The sequence below is a fragment of the Phasianus colchicus genome, chromosome 12, assembly GCF_987193195.1.
Source record: "Phasianus colchicus chromosome 12, bPhaCol1.hap1.1, whole genome shotgun sequence".
Taxonomy (NCBI): domain Eukaryota; kingdom Metazoa; phylum Chordata; class Aves; order Galliformes; family Phasianidae; genus Phasianus; species Phasianus colchicus.
This window is the reverse complement of record NC_143447.1, coordinates 15,945,760-15,962,712: the sequence shown is the minus strand read 5'-3', so window position 1 is coordinate 15,962,712 and position 16,953 is coordinate 15,945,760. Positions and strand designations below refer to the sequence as shown.

At 41.0% G+C, this 16,953-nt stretch overlaps 1 long non-coding RNA gene across 3 annotated transcripts in view; it reads left to right on the top strand.

The window, feature by feature from the left end:
- Positions 1–16,953, top strand: part of LOC116225577 (uncharacterized) — a 267,476-nt gene that overhangs the window by 226,309 nt on the left and 24,214 nt on the right. For all 3 annotated transcript variants that reach the window (XR_016470464.1, XR_016470465.1, XR_016470466.1), the window contains 2 exons: positions 15,176–15,303; positions 16,354–16,431. This is a non-coding gene — a long non-coding RNA (uncharacterized LOC116225577). The remainder of the gene's footprint in view (positions 1–15,175; positions 15,304–16,353; positions 16,432–16,953) is intronic.

The following is a 16,953-nucleotide window of genomic DNA, read 5'->3' as shown; positions in this document are numbered from 1 at the left end:
AAAGGAAAGTCCCATGTTTGATGTGTGAATGAGAAAAGGCAAAGCTACAGGGAAGGTCTAGAAGTAAGGTGACAAACTCCAAATGAATGGAAGCACCCACTGTGGTGGGCCCCAGTTCACACCCTGCTTCAACTGCTCTCGAGGCAGCTGCACTGGGAAGTTTCATCACCAGTTGGCAAGATGGTGGGTTGTGTTCCTAACAGTGTTTTCTAATTGCTTTTTTTTTTAGTTCAGTTACAGGTTTGGCTCAGTACCATAATGATGAGCTCACTCCTTTGGCCAAGGCTGGTGGTGGGATTCGGTCAGTCTAAACTGGGCTGTGACAAGGGTTTGAATTAGCTGGACCTGATATGTGTAGATAATCACTAGATGTGAAACTGCACATGACAGAGCAGAAACATCTTGGGGTCAAATCTGAGGGGGTTGAAAAAGCTCAAAGCTAAAGGAAAATGCATCTGCTGAACTAGAGATACTCTTCTGTGCACTGCTACTGAAGGACACTTAAATGCTGCAGTTTTTTTCAGGACCTCCCAATCATGGTGAACAAGATTGTTCACCTCAAGGTGAGATTCAGGCAAGGAGCTGAAGTCTGTGCCCCAAAGTATTTCCCACTTCCCTGGGAGGCAGCTTTTGTCTCCTTTTCCCATCTCTTATAGACAGGTAACCTATGGATTTCCTCCACGTGCTGGGAGAAGAACATGAGATCTTTCAGGTATCATTCCAGCTGTGTTATTTCCTTAGGAGACAGCTGTTTCACAGTCTTCTTTTGTGTGCTTAACCTTGTTTATCTATATAAGACAGTGATAGTTCCACTTCTGCATGGTGAGATTAATTCACAAGCTTTAGCCCAAACCGGATAAAACTTTCAAGGTTAACTTACATTACTTACATTATTATTACTGGATAAAACTTGCAAGGTTAACTTATCATTTCAGGTTCCCTGTCAGAAAATCAAAGTTTGAGGAGCAAAGCAGGGTTTTTCCTATAGAAAATACGTATTTAATGAAAAGTGTTTTTTTTTATTTCCCCAGCAAAAAATCTAAGAAAAATTTTTCAGTCTACCAAATTGGAACTGTAAATAATTCAAAATAATTACTTTTTCCTTTTTTCTTGACAATATTTGTCTCCCCCTATTCAAAGTTTAGCAGGGCTGTGAAAACGAACACTGGTTCTGGTGGGCACTTATTCAGTTTGAAGTAATTAACATTGTGGTGATAACTCACCCTTCTTGTATGGTACAGTGTTGCTTCATCAAAGGGCTGGCTGAACCTATTCAGTATTCTCAACTACTTTCTAAACCAAACTTCTGAATACATGTTAGCTATTCTGATTAAGTCAAACTCCTGAACTCCCTCCAGGCTCTGCACTGGAGATGATATTTATACAGCACTAATGGAGAAAACTTAGTGTGTTTCAAAAAATAATTCCCAGGCAAAGCAAACTTGTATTAGCAGATGCAACAAGGAAATGTACAGGGTTCTCTCTCTCTTTTTTGTTTCTAAGGTTTTGATTTAATTCTCAGCCCCTAAATATTACAGGTGAGGAAGCTTTGAAAACGTGAAATGACCCATTGCAACATTTGTGCTTTTAATCAAAATATGTATTTTAGTTCCCAAAGCTGCTGAAACTAATTGACACTGAAGTTTTGAAGTGATTGTGGTAATCGAGAAAACTTTCTTCTTCTTGTCATTTCAGACCATTTATTGGAGGGGACACATTAGGCTCTGGTGCCTCTAATGACTGTCAGTACAAAATGAGTACTTGCCATGGTTTAGAGGGTGAACTGCAGTAACAGTGCTTTGAGTCTTCAGCTGAGATCATGATAGTTTATACTGTACATGTACTATATAGAGATGTTGGATGAGAGAAAGGGCACACTTTTATTTGCGTATTTATGCCTTTTTTAAACCAATCCATCTACCAGTTCACTCAAACTTTCCAATTTCTATGATTTGGTGAGCCACCACAAGTAGTAACTCTATAAGCAAGAAACTGTTGTGTGTGGCTTTTTTGTGGACTCGCGCTCATATAGATGTGTGTCAATATCTGCTGGCTGACATAACAAATATCTTTGTTTTTAGAAAAAGAGGATTTTCCTTAGGGACTTTAAATAGATTCAGAGGATATTCCAAGGTATCAGACTGTATTTCATATTGTCAATAGCGGGACCTTTCTGTGGAAAATGGGTCTTTTCCTGTAAACTTAATAATATTTCACCATCCTGAAATATACAGTAAATGTTAAACAAGAAAAGAACTAAATTGCAGACTATTCCCTGGTCAGCAAAACCTGCCCATTATTTTTCAGTTTGCTGAATATGTAGTTTTTGCCATTTTTTTTTTAAGCTGTGACTTTTCAGATTCATGAGGGTAGCATAGGTAATCTTCATATTTATAAGGACACACTGTCAACTCGCTTTTCATAATTTATAAACTTTTTTATTTTATTCCCTTTCCCTGTTGGAAGCCTGAAACTGGCATGTTTCCTTAATAGAGCTGGGGAAAAAAACCCTCTGCATTTTTGCTTTTGGAGATGATTTCTCAGAAAAAAGCTATCTGTGTTTCATGCAAAAGAGTGGTATCCTACTTGGCTTAGTAGTGCTGAAATTAGTGCTGTAGGGTCTATTTTGCAAGTGTTTGCATGTGTTAGCTTTTCAAGTTGCAGCTTGCGTTTCAGTTTAGTGAGGGATTTGTCAATATGTTACAAGGCTTACGTATCTTTTTTGACATGAGTTGAATAAATGTTCATGGCTTTGTTTGGTTGGACTCTTCTTTTTTTCCTTTTTTATCCAATCCAACCGCTGCCTTCTCCCCACTGCCTTCTTCATAGAGCCTCTCATATTCTTCTCTCCCACTGTTTGCTCCTGGCACAGTGAGAACAGAGATTTTTCTTCTGTCCCAGCACCGTGTGACTGACAAGGACAGGCACCACTCTTTCCAAGATGAAATGGAAATGGCTATCAAACTACTTCCTCTTCCCCTTTGTGATTTCACTGAATTACTTTTCAATAGGGTTGACAAAAGTAAACACTTCCAGGCATTCTGATTAACCTTGCTGCTCAGAAATATTTTGATGTTTTCAGAATTGGTCCCACAATTTGCAAGAGGCCAACTTTGCTTTCAGAAGTAATTCACAGTGTTGATACTGATTTATAAACCACGATGAAATTAAATGACTGGGTACTTTAAAAAACACCTCTCTCCTGGGCATGCTAGTCACTATTATGGCAGATATAATCTGTTTGGAATTAGTTTAATGGTTGTTTGAATTTAAAAAGCTGGTAAGGATTGATTCAAATTGAAGGTCACGAACTCCTTTACCCACTTCTTTGTGCCCCTCACTGGCACAAGGAGGGTCCTATTTCATGATTTTTTGGCCATGATGCAACTCTTCTGTTTAGATGAGAAGGTGCTGACTTGTGTAATTAAGCTGAAACGTCATCAGGGAAGAAACTGTTAATATTTAGTAACATATAGTTGACTCTGTCCATCCATCTGTCAGTCTGTCCCTCATAAGTTTTGAACTTGTTAGCTTCAGCAAAATCTGGCACAGAAGTAGACTTATTTATTACCATTATGCTAACAAAAACTTTTGGAGAACTGACAGCCGGTGGAGGGAAAGTTTTCCTACAACTCAGTGCAGATCTACAGGTAGATTTGAGCATGCTTTGGTGTTTTTGGCCCTTCAGTTGGCCAAACAGGTGATGTGAGAGTGTCCAGGAAGGGGTAGTCAGGAGAGGAAGGCAGCATGGAGTGTTGTGCCATGGTGGTTTAGGTGATGTGTCTGAAGAAACTGGTCGTCATTCTGTTTGTGCATGGAACAACTTTTCTTTTTTCCCTTGTGAAACTGCAGAGGGCCAGCCCCACTTACGTGCCACTCTTACAACTTTGGATTTCCTTCACTAATATCCTGAGGAAATAATATGTCTCTGGAGTCTATTTCTTTTGATATTACTTTAGGTTGCCCTGTCCTGGGAATAACTAAGAAACCTGGGGACAAATCATGTCAGAAAAACATCTATGAGATATAAACATTTTTTCTTGGTATGATTAGACTATTATGAACTTTTTTTCTGCAGGATTACAGCAGATTCTGACCCTACTAACCTAGTATCATCCCTTTTCTGTGAGCTATGAACAGTAGAGAAGGAGGAGGATAGATACTGCAAATGGCTTACAGGCTTAGATGCAGAAGGCTCTGAGTATCAGCACCATTTCAAAGGATCAAAGGGGGTCTGTGACTCTCTAGCCATGCTAATTAATGGAAGAAGTGGTATTTGGTCTTCATTATGGACTTTAAAAAAGAGAAGTCAAGTGGTTTGTCCTATGGTAAAGCACTGAACAAGGCTGGTGAAAGTAATGGAGCTGGCTCCATTAGGCTTTCAGCAGTGTTTCAAGAGCATGGAGCCACTTATGATGTCACGCTCAGGCAGTGCTTTCTTAAAGTTAAATGTTTGATAAATGCTGATAAATGCCTGATCTGAATCCTTAATATGTTCCCAGATTACGTAGCCCCTTGCAAAGGTCTCCAGGTCTCATGCCACAGAAGCACGCTTTTAACTAAGGGCCCTGTGGACTTCTCCTGTACCCTCTCCTTTGGACATGAGCTCAGGACCAGCAGGGCAGATTCAGTCTCCCACCAGATTAGGCATGGCTTCACTGTGTGCCTTGCGTTTAAATACCATGGGTTGCTACAGAGGTTAATAGGAGGTCAATGGTCGGGATGCAGATCAGCAGCACTAGCAAAGCGCTGATGGGCAGAGAAAGCAGTAGGAGAATTTTAGGGACATTCCTGCACTGTATGTTTTATTAGCTCTCAAAAGGGGAGCGTAAAGCACTTTACTGAATCCCAAACAATCCCTTCTAATCTCTGACCCTTTCTTTGACTTGTTCAGCTACTGCTTAAATTTGAGAGAAAATCAGTGGTTATGGAAGGCTTACATTTGAACATAGGGCCAGATAATGTATTCATGTGCTTATTGCCCATGTCTTTACACATGTCTACGTATGTATACCTGCACCTACCTTTATGATAGGTATCTATATGATGCATACAAACGCATATTTGTCCCATAAAGATGGTAAATGAGGTTTCCAAGAGAGGAAAATCTGATGAAAACTCTAATTTATGCATAATTTTCCTGTAAGTATCCAATGCGTATGACTTCATGATTGTATTTATATGCTGTGACTCCATATTTGTGCATGTGATGCTTGATAGGCTTATGGTGTGAATGTTCCTTTTAAATTCCTTTAAAGGCACAGAACAAAATTGCTAATGGTGTGTTTTTTATCACAGCTTTGCTGTAGAATGTGATGGCATGTATGATCATCAGGTATTCAAATAGTGAAACGTGTAAAGCTATTTTTCTATAATTGGTCCCAGGGTAAAGGGGTTGATCTCATGTATAAAAGGCACCAGATATGCTCTTGGTACAGTTTCTAATTAGGGAACCAAGAAAAAACTGAACTTTGGAAACTGTGGTGAGTCCATGCCTTTAAAAAAAAAAAAAAAGGAAATAATCACTTTGACCTTGAACTCCAAAAGCCCTGAAATCAACTGATTTTACTCTTTAAGCTCCTTAACAAGCATGGGGATTAGAGGCGAGCTGTGTAGAATGGTTCATATTAGATATAAATGATAATGGACAATAGAAATTCATCTATGAGCTCAGCACAGGCATCCTGTGCAAATTCCATTTCCCCAAGATATGGTGATACCATGTTATGGTGTTATATATACCACCGATAGTGATGTGGATTCATTGGTTGGGAAGAGACAGGAAAACTCAGTTGCACTGGGGCAAATGCAACTTGCAGAGATGTCCAGTCCTGTTCTAATCTGAGTCTGTTTAAGTAACCACAACTCTGTGCATCAAAAAAGGTCAAATCATCTTTCTAACTCATGTGATGAATAAATTGCCTGTTTATCTCTCTACTTTGAGTATGATGAAATCACCTCCTCAACAAAGAAAGAAAACTTACAAAAGGAATAAACTGACTTTAGGCTGAGGCTGCATATTTCGGTGGCCTTCCATCTGTCCACAGCTAAATGAGGAAGGATGCTGTTGTCACATTAGAAAAACATTTTTTCGGCGACTTCATTTTGTCAGATTTTTCCCTTTTTTTCCTCTCTCTTTCTCCCAAGCAAGGCTCAAAAATACTCTTGTCCCCTTGAAAAAAAGGGTAAACTTATCACATCTTGAATTGGAAAAGTGCATTGCATTTTCAGAAGAAAAACAACAGGAAAATATCTGTATGAAGAAAGGAGTTAATATGACTGAAAACTTTGGGTTTGATAAATGTTACCCATTCAGCAGATAGTGTTGCCCTTGATAATATACCCAGTTCTTATGCAGATCTTGAAGATTATTTCCTTCTGAAAATCACACCTGGTGGAAAACTATTGTCTTTTCAAAGGCACCTCTTGTTAACCTTTCTGTTTATCCAGAGGAGTGAATGATGTGGCTAGACAGGCTACTGCCTGCCATGAGAACTGGTTGGAAATGATGTTGCACAATCCTTTCCCTCCTCCATGTCACAAAAATGGTTATTTTATTTCACTTCTCCCCATTTCAGTCTGTGTGGCCTGGCAGACCTACTGGAAAGAAGCCTAGAATAATATTGTCTCAGCTAGTTGATAGGTGTGAGGGCACCTGTGGGCAGATAGAACTTGTTTGTGTCTGTATCACAATTTGGTACACAAAACTCAAAATTGTCATGAATTTGGGACCGTCTCCAATTTCCCCTGAAAGACTTGGAAAGTGACGAGCAAAATTAAAAAGCAAGGAGTTGATTTTCTTTTTCATTAGTTCTGGCAGCTTCCCTTAGAAACACACCCATGCTCAGCAGTATCATTCTTTATTTAGCTCTGAACAGACTGAAGGACCTCAGTGAATTCTTTCTCCCTCCTCCTTTGCAGATAATAGCGATGATGCTGCCACATATTTTGCAAAGTGCTCTTTTCTGGAGCTGAAGATTGAGTTACATCCAATGCGATAGACCCCACTGGCAGCCGTGTGTTCTTAGTGGAGACATTCCTTTACCATGCCAAGTTATTTTTAAGTCTATCTGAATTTTTTCTCTTAATTTTTTTTTTAAACCAGTACATTAAAAAAAAAAGCTATCGGATTGCTCAATCAATGTTAGTTTATTATTGCTTACCCAAGTGTTTAATAAACCTATTCCAACTCTGGACATAGCTTTAAATACTTCATTGACTGTAACAAAGCAGATTTTTCCTATCAGACCAAAGTGGCTCTATAAACTATAATTAAGCACTAATTATGAGCTCTACTGGTCAGATAGCAGAAAGCAAGGTCCATTGTGCGACTGGCAGAACTGGCAATTAAAAGAGATTATTGTTGTCAGAAACAGAATAAAACAAACAAAGAAAAAATTAGGAGGAAGGGAAGACTTGCAGTTGACCTGAGTGAACTTTGCTGTGTTCATGAGCTTGGGCGATTATGACATTGTGAACACACAACCTGAAGATGTGATGGGACAGAACAGATGTGATAAGTTTTTCTGGAAAAATCACATACCTAATTGGGTAACAGGCTGTGGTGTCACATTCTGTTTCGCTCCACTCTTCTAGATTAGTAGAAAGTACCTTAAAGTTCAAGACTGAAGATGTATGCTTAGAACAAAAATATTTTCAAGGAAAAATTTTGTCTTTACTATTTTACTCATTCTTGCAAAGCATTCAGGACCAGAGAGTGCTATGTTACTCTTGGGCTTAAGAAATAGAAAATGAAATTGAAATAGAATGAAGAATAGATTGACTTCCTAGGAAGGGGGAAAAGGGGCCCTTTACAACAGGTGAAAAGGAAGTGCGGTTTTATAAATTCGTTCCATTTTAACATGACTGGCTTCTCTTCTAACTTAGGCCATTTTTACACTGGCTTAACTTGATTGGCTCCAGTGGAGTTTTCAATTATGCCAGATACAACTAAAGTGTTATTAACAACCTGCTTGGAATTTCTCTTGAATGTCTGAAGCTGTTTCTGAACTAACAGCAGTCTCCATTTTTTTTTTCCCCCCCTGCTTCGAAGTAAGATGTTCATTCCGCAGGAAACCTTGGTGCCCTCTTGAAGCAGAATGCTCAAACCCAAATTGGTGTGACTTTTCATATACAAATTTTAAATTTCCATGAGAAATAGTTTCCAATTACCTCTAGTGATTGCTATGCTAGTCACAGTTCATATATTCTTAGACTTGATACGGTTGTTCAAGAGAGCCCAAAGTCCCTTACACTCACATGAGCACATTACAGCTTCCTGGAACACTGCTTGGGCTTTTAGGTGATGACTGGGAACTTGTCCAATATCAGAAGGTAAAGGGCAAACAAAGCCATGGAAATGACAATATTTCCTAGTAGTGGGCAGGTGCCTCTGTCCCTGACTTGTGATTGTGCCTAAAAGTAACAGCACTTCTCTCTTCTGTCTTTTATTTTTTTTTTTTTCTTAAAGCAATTTGCATCTTTTGGAAGAAAGGATTAATAAATTTCAAATGATCCTGGTGCTTCTGTGCCAACTGGCACTGGAGGGGGCTGGTAACCTTGCCCAACTGCACTATATATAATTATTAATTAGAAAGCAACCTGGGAAGCGATGATCCTCTCCCCTAGCGTAAACCAGAAGAACTCACTGAAATCATGGCGCAAAAGAAAATTGGTTTTCCTAGAGTACACTAGAGAGTGAACTTCATTTTACTTTGCCTACTGGATCACTGTCCAGAATGGAATTATGGGAATTAATTGGAAAAACTTGGGTGCTCATTTTATAAATCGGCTGGCAGAGTTCCTGCCATAATTAATGGGTCTGACTGGCAACTTTCCACGAATACACACCCATTTCCCACTGATTTCCACCACACGTACATGCATTTTGACGGAGCTCAACTTGCAAAGGGATGTATTTAAGACTTTATAACTGTCCCAATGACAGCAAGTTCTAATTTAAAACTCCTGTGTAATACTTGTTAGGAAGTTTTAATATCAAAAGGGCAGCCAAGGTCTTCCATGAGAAATTTCGAGACAGTGAAAGAAACTAATCCTTTTTAGTGATGTTTGGCTTCTCCTCTGCGGTAGCTGATCTCTGATTTCATATTTTATATCCATGGTTTGTTAATGAAATTTTCTCCTTTAAAGAGTAACCAGGCGAATAGAAAAAAATTAGCTGATACTTCGCAGTAAATGTTTGAAGTGAAATTCAAGTAGCAGCCTGAGGCTCACAGTATGTAAAACCAACTACCAAAGTTTTAGGGGGGGCTTAATCTATTTTTCCTTCTCAGGGGACCTCTGCTGTATTAAATTCTTTGGTTGAAGAGAAGCAGCCAAGTTGGCATTGGAACTGACTTAGCAATTTACATCTTTTGAAAAGGGATTAGCAGATTTCTAACATTCCTGGTGCCACTATGCCAATTGGCCCTAATAGGGTTTGTAACCTCACCCATCTGCACAGGTCTACCTGGAGGGTGTTCAGGGGCTCACCACACTTCCTTCAAAGAGAAAGAGAAGAGCAAATTAAGCAGCAAGAGAATTTTTATGTCCACACGTAGTGGCATTGCTGCAGTTTGTGGTGCACGCAGAGAAGAGAGGCTTGCTTCAGGCTCGTTTGGGTTAATGTTTTTTTTTAAGAGTGTATTAAAGTGCTTTGATATATGTGAGGCAGTGTCTCATCCTAGCACTTCTGGCATGGAAAGCCTGAGCTGGATTTCATTGGAGTCTCAGTGTCATAGGAGTGGGTTTCATCCCTGAATTTCATCCTGACCTAAGTTAGAGCAACTTGTAGCCCACTGAGGTACAGTTTCAGATCCAAAATTTGGCACTATTTTCTTCTGAAGATGTAAAGTCAACCAGTAAGGGAATATGAGGCATGAGTTGAATTTGGATGTTCAAGTGTTCTTCCAAAGTTTTCCTGGAATGCGTAGCAATGCCTGTTTTTAGCAAAATATTCAACATTTCTTCAGTTTATTCCCTGGTGAGTGGTTGGGAGTCGCATTATGTTTTAATGTATGGTTTTTTTTAAATACTCCCAAGAAGTCTACTGATTTCTCCAGTTGTGAGCAAAATACAGTCTTCTGTTTTGTGGGACTTATCTTCCATTTCTCATAGGTATATGCAAGGCTGACTGGAGGAGGAAAAAAGTTTGTGCAAAATTCCCCAATGGTAGAACAGGCACTTTCTTAACTCTGTACTGAAGGCAGCTTAGCTTGAGTTTAGTATCACCCAATAAAGTTATTTTGCTATTGAAGATGCCCAGTTCCTTCATTTTTAGATAAAAACAAGAGGATGTGACCCCACTGCACTTATGCAGACTACCAGGTAGTTCTTACCCAAAATCAGCTTCAGGGCCTCCCACTGTGCCCAGAAAGATGGGGAGCTTAGATAGCCAGAGCAAACCCTTCTCAAGACTCCACTGGGAAATAACAGTGCAAATCTGAGTATCGAGTATGAGAGTGGGAGCTTATGTTATAAATAAATTTTGATGGGTGTTTGCTGCCTTCCCATACACTCTTTTATATTTCTTATGTACATTGTCTGATATTACGTGCCTATAAAATGTCAGTTTTTTTAATAAAAGACCACCTGTTTGCTTTCCTTTTAACACTCGTGCAATATTCAAAGCCATATAAAAGTCTGGGTACTTCTGTTAGTTTAAATAAGATGGGCCAAAGCCAGCCTGTACTGCTCACACCAGATTTCTTATATGAGCTGGGACTGTGACAATGTGTGCAGAGTAATTGAGGATAGGATGCCAAATAACTGTAGCTGATTTCTTTCTCCCACCAAAGCTTTTCCTGTTTGATCTGCCTGCTGGCTGGGGTGCGTGCGTGTGTGAGCAGAGGTAAAGAGGTAAGGGAAGTGCTTTCTGCACATCAGTCACGAGAAAGCTCTTTGTCTTCTTTTCTGAAATAAAAAATTGTGCCAGGAACTTCATTCAGCCGCTCATTCGGATAAATCCAGACACCCTGGTGTCAAGTGAATAGGAAGCAATGGGAGGTCAGTGTGTCTCAGTGCCATGGGAGGAGAGGGTGGCCAGAACTCCACAGCAGTCAGAGTGCATATGTGTCATAGAATCTTTTGAGTTGGGAGGGACCCCTAAAGGTCATCTAGTCCAATCGTCCAACTATCCTGCAGTGAATGGGGTACATACATGTATGGACTGCTGATATCAATCACTGTCTAGAACACATGTATGACATGTGTGCACATGTGCAAAGCTACTGTCATACAGTGAAAGTAGCACCTTCCATTTTCCCGAACTGAAGAAGAAGAAATTCAAATTAAAACCCCTCCAAAATTACTTGAAACTATCCTGAATTATTAGGAAGGCAAAGCAATGGCCCAGCAGGGAGTGGAAAATGTAATAACGACAACTTTTATGCCTAAAGGGAAGGCAGGAATGAAATCAGTAAGATCCAGTGGGGCCAGGTGAGTAAAGAGTCAGCCAAGCAAGGAGTGTGAGATGCCCAGAGGCAGTGCAATGTGCTGGCAAGGAGCCACGCTGCCAGGAGAGAGCTGAGGAGTGAGATGGAGGGAAGGGAAAGGAAGGGAGACAGCACAGCTTTGTGGGCAACAGAGAGGTCCTCTGGTAGCCCCTTGGTGCTGCATGCAGGCACACGAAGGCAGGAGCCTGCTGCAAGGCTGCAAATATCACAAGCTTATAGTAGGAGAAAGGCAGGGTGAGCTTGGCTGGGGCAGGCAGCACTGAAACTGACTGTGGCCATCTCATTTCCATCAGCCCGTGAAAGGCAACTTGAGAAGCAAGGTTTATATTTGCCCTCGGCTGTTTCATAGGGGATTCGTTAAAGGGAATAAACTGGCAGTGGGTTCAGATGGATGTGGCTACAGGGATAAAGGCTGAATATGATGTGCTTGAAAATGACATTTGCCTGTTGCCAAGCAGATGTGGTCTGCTGGGACCTGTTGCTTTGGCAGAAGGGTGGTGGGCACTGCAGGGAGAGTGAATGGAGAAGTACGTGGTCAGACCTCCACCATAGCGTCCAAACTGCAAACCAGGCCCAAGCAATCCCTTACTCAGGGAAATGAAATGTTTTAATGTTATCAGAAGACAGCTGAGTATTTCTGGGTTCCTGGGGTGAATTTGCAGCTCTGCAGAGTCTCCAAGCTGTTCTTGGCATCCTAGCCCACGTAGAGCCACAGATACTCAGGCCATGAAAACTTGACTCTTCAATTTCAACACTGCCAGGTTATTCTCTGCTGATTTTTTCTCACTCTTTCTGCATCAGCTTTTAAAAATCCTACCAGTTACAAGGTGTTGCTGTGGCTGTCTGTTCCCAGTGAGCTAGGAGATGCACAAAGACAATGAGAATGATCTTCATTCCCTTTCCAAAGCCCTTGCTGGTCCTCGCTTATGGCCAAGTGATTTTTCTTCCCATTCTTCTGAGATGGAGCACACGATCTGCTGGAGGCAGCTCAGAACCATCAGTCGGCCTGGATTTGCTTGGAAGGAGGGTAGCAAAACAGGGCTGAAGGGAATTAACAGGTTTTAGGGGTTGGTGTGGCTGCTTAGGGTGCCATTGTAGGCACAGCCAGAGCCGCTTCTTGGACTTTATGGCATTCTGTTCTCTGATCACAGATAGTCCGGAGATCTGCAGAGCAGGTTGATTGAAGGCCTTAGGACATGTCAAGGGGAACAAGAACAGGACAGAGTGCCAGCATGCTGGGCAAATGGCAGGAAGCCTGGCTTTATCAGGATGCTGCAGGCAGGAAATGATTTGAAGTACACAGCCTTTTCTTGTAGTGTGATTGAGGGAAGGGAGGAGAGCAAAAGCAGGAACAGCTGTGGCTGTATTTCAAAGTTGGTTTCCATCTTCTTTCTAGTGTTACTGCTTTTTCTTTCCCTATCAAGAAAATAAACAAACAAACACAAAACCAACAGAAACTGACGGACATTTCTAGTTGCAGTGATTCTCTTTCTTCCTCCTTCCCTGCTAATTTTAAGGCTATTGCCTCACATCAGAAATACTGAGAGAGGGTTGTTTGGAAGCTGAGATCACCTCTATCTCTGGTTCTTATGGACAGCCAGGTTGTCCTCCCTCCATGTTGCTACCCAGGATGACCAGCTGAAAAGTTGGCTTGGGTGGTTAAAATGCAGACACATGCTCTGCACCAGAGATGACAAACCCTTGGCTTTCTTCACTTTCCTTTTCCAGCCTCTCCCCTGCCTGCCTTCCTTCTGCAGTAATGAGGGAACTTTTTCTTGGCTGTCCTCTTCCCCTTGGAGATCAAACACCAAGCTCTACTGCTGTGCTCCTGAATTTATGACAAGTACCAGCTTCTTCCAGCCTCAGTTTCCATTAAATGTGTACTCACAGGAGCTGCATTAGGACCATTTGTTTTGTCTGTTGGCACTAGCTCTCTTACAAATGAGAACCATAGCAAAGGGCAAACAATCAGAAAACTGGTGAGGCAAAAGTACAAGTGTTTCACTGCTCTGTTTCTGATGGGAAAGTCTTTGTAGCCTTTAGGCCTGACATTAAAACTTACAAACTCCTACACTTGTAGCTGTTGTGTAAAAAGCTGTTATTGCCCTTAAAACTAGTCATCGGAGTTGAAAGATAAATATTATTCTATATCTTATTGAATAAAATATATTATATCACAGGTGATGGAGACAGATTGTCTCAATAAATTCTGATACTGTATTCGGAGGAAAAGTGGCAATAAAAATGCTGATGACTTGACACAGGGAGAATATTGAATGTCATTAACATGTTATTTCCTCTCTTCTGATATCACTGTCATGTTCTTCCCACTGTTATAATCTCTATCAGTTGTGGAGTTTTTTTTTTATTTTTTTTCATTTCGCTTGTTTGAATGAGAAAAATGACATTTTTTTCAGTCTTTTATATTACTCACTACTTGAGAAATGATTACAGATATGAGGTCACATCCTCAAATATAGAAATTAAAACGAGGTTTGATATTTAACAGTACTCTATGCATGGGCTCAAGAGAAACCCTCAAGACTGTCACTATCATCTGATAGGTGATTACGACAAAGTCACAGCCATCTTGCTGTTATAAAATGCTTGGAAAGCACTTAATGAAGATAGTTGACACTGTTCATTTAGTGATGGGGGAAGCAGAGAGCTGGGAGGCAAAGCGAGCCACCCAAGGTCATTTGGTTGTCCAGTGGCACAGCCAGATTCCTGCAGTGTGCTCTGCCTCTACCAAGTGAAGATGTATTGCCCTACAACTGCGGTAGAACTTGATTTATTGCACACTGCAACCACTTTTCCCAGCTCACGTTGAACTATACCTGTTAGAGCCACAGCCCAGCAAATTTTCAGTCATTCTTTCTAAAGATACTTGTGGTTTTATCTCCTGCTCCTGTCTAGATATGGGCTCTCTCTGTAAATACGTATGTTTCACAGTGAGGTTTGCATAGCTGGGAACGTATTTGTGTGTAGTTATGAAATGAGCTTCTAGGAAAAACAGCAGTAAGCCTGTCTTCATCCCTTTTACCCATAGTAGAATAAACCCACCATTTTTTCAGAAAGCCTGAATCTGCCCAAATATTCCCATTCTGTCTCTCTGTGCCAGGAAGCCTGTTGTGATAGTAACTCAGATCAGCTTGTACCAAAGAGCATTTGGGTCACGTGGGTTGTTTGGCATCCTCATGAGAGAATATGCTGCTGGCCTTGGATGATAGCAATTAAAGGTGCAAAGAAGTCGTCTGCCTATTTGCTAGAGCCAATATCCAGGCTGGTTTCCTACTGTAATCTTGTATTTTATCCACAGCTAATTGTAAACGACTCCAGGAATAGCCACCACTTCCATTACAGGACCATTTCATGCGCTGTTATAGTTTGTTGTCGGATAGTTTTCAGCAATTAAATTCCAAATTGATTTCACAGTTGCAGATGCTGCTTTTGTTATTTATTTTGGTCCTCACCTGTCCAAAGAAATGGCATACCTAGGTCTCTTCACAAATAGACACTGCTGCTTGGCTGAATGGATTATTTTAAGAGCCTGAAAAACAGATTTTTACCTAGAAATAGTGTGTCAGACAGCTATAACAGAGTTTAATTCTCACAAAGCCTCAGAAATAATACTGATGGATTTTGAATAGGGAAAAAAAACATAGATCTTTTGCTAAGTGCCACGGTGTCTACATTTTTCTATTTGTTCTGGTGTCTTGCAGGAAGGAGCGTTATTTCTCAACATAGAACAAACAGAAGACAGAATTAACTCCATCTTAAAGCTGCATTACCACCCTGCTATTCGCTTCCTGACTTCAGCTCAAGTGCCTACAGGCCCTGTCCTGCTAAGGTAATGGGAACCTTTCTGATAAGGTAGATATGGGGCCAATAAACCATAAAAGCTTTATGCCTCAATTTACCCAGGTGTAAAATGGGAATAAAATTCCCCATGTTTTGGAAAGCACTATTGTAAAGGTAAGAGGAGCTAGCTGCTCTGTAAAGCTACAGACTAAAATACTCTACAGGTACTGAGTACAAAGCAGACCTCTAATAAAGTTCTCCTTTGCTCAGTTTCTCACCATTTTTCTACCATGTATCCTGGCAATGTGTAGCTTCCTTTTTTTCCCTCTCTTCTTTTTAACCTACGCTGGGACTTTTGGAAATAATTCAGTTTTGAGGTGATGGTGTACGTTCTTCTTGCAGAAGGACTGGCTTTGGGACAGTTAATTCAGTGACAGGGTAAAAGAGATATTCACACCATCTTGGCACCACATCATTATTAACATGCAAGCAATTCCCCCTTTTTTCTTAACATATAAAGAGAACAATTGAATTTTGCGAGACAGGGCTCTTAATCTCCACGATCAGATTCTTCACGGCAAGGAGGGGGTGTAAAAGTTTCTCTCTTGCTCTGTCTCTTCATGGCACATGGTCCCAGCTGTATGACTCCGTTCATGAATATGCATGAAATCAGATATGACATTGCCCTGCTCCCATTAATAATCTTGTCATCTGACTTGTGCAGCATTAAGCTTCAGCCCGTGGCTCCTCATAGCGAATGCAGCCTGAAGGAGAGGGAGGGAGGGGAGGGGAAAAAAGGCCATGCCTTTTTTTATTGGGATTAAGTGCTTGAAAATTTTGGCAGAGGGTTGCCAGGAGAGTGAGGGGAGGGAGAGAAAGAGTGAGAGAAACACACAGGGACAGAGAGACGAGAAATCCTCGATGAATGCGTTGGCTTGTTAGGAGCCCAAAGCGGTGGGTGTAATGGTATGCGAGCTGACCTTGAATATAGCCACTGTGGGTTGCCCCAGCTTTTTTGTAAAAGAAGCATTTGCAGCAGAGGTTTGGATTTCAGGCTTTGCAGTCATCAATCATCTCAGCCTATTCTCCTCTTTGACAGCTCTGTACAAGGCCTGACATTTGACACCCAAGACCCCAGGACTTACACAGAGGCACAAGCGGAGGCCCTGGGGAAGAGGTAGGGAACGGGGAGAGGAAAAAAAAAAAACACAACAAATCAGGAGAGACATTTGCCTTTTTTCTTTTTTTTTCCCCTTTTTTTTTTTTTTTTTTTTTTAAAAGCTGCAAAACAAATTGTAACTGTAATAGGAATTGATTTAACAGAAGAAGATCACATTGAGTTCTGCTCCCTGCTTTGTGCGGGTTGTGCTGATAAGGTTGATCTGAGGAGGTGGGAGAAGAAAGGAAGGCATGTTTGGGGGAGCATACCCTCAGTTTTGGGATTATCTGCCTATCCAAGATATATGCAATTTTAATGCAGTTAACTTGCACTTGAGAACTTCTAGGCTGAGTGAGTGGATCAGCCATCTCCATAAGGGTCACAGAGCTGTTGGGGGACGCAGGGAGAGCCAGGCTGTGCCAAGGCCTGCTTGCCCAGACAAAATTGCAGCAAACCTAGTTATGAAATCAAGTGAATGAGATGCATTTCTGGGGCACTGGGACTCCAAAGGGCACCAACCAAAACCAAATATGATTTCTT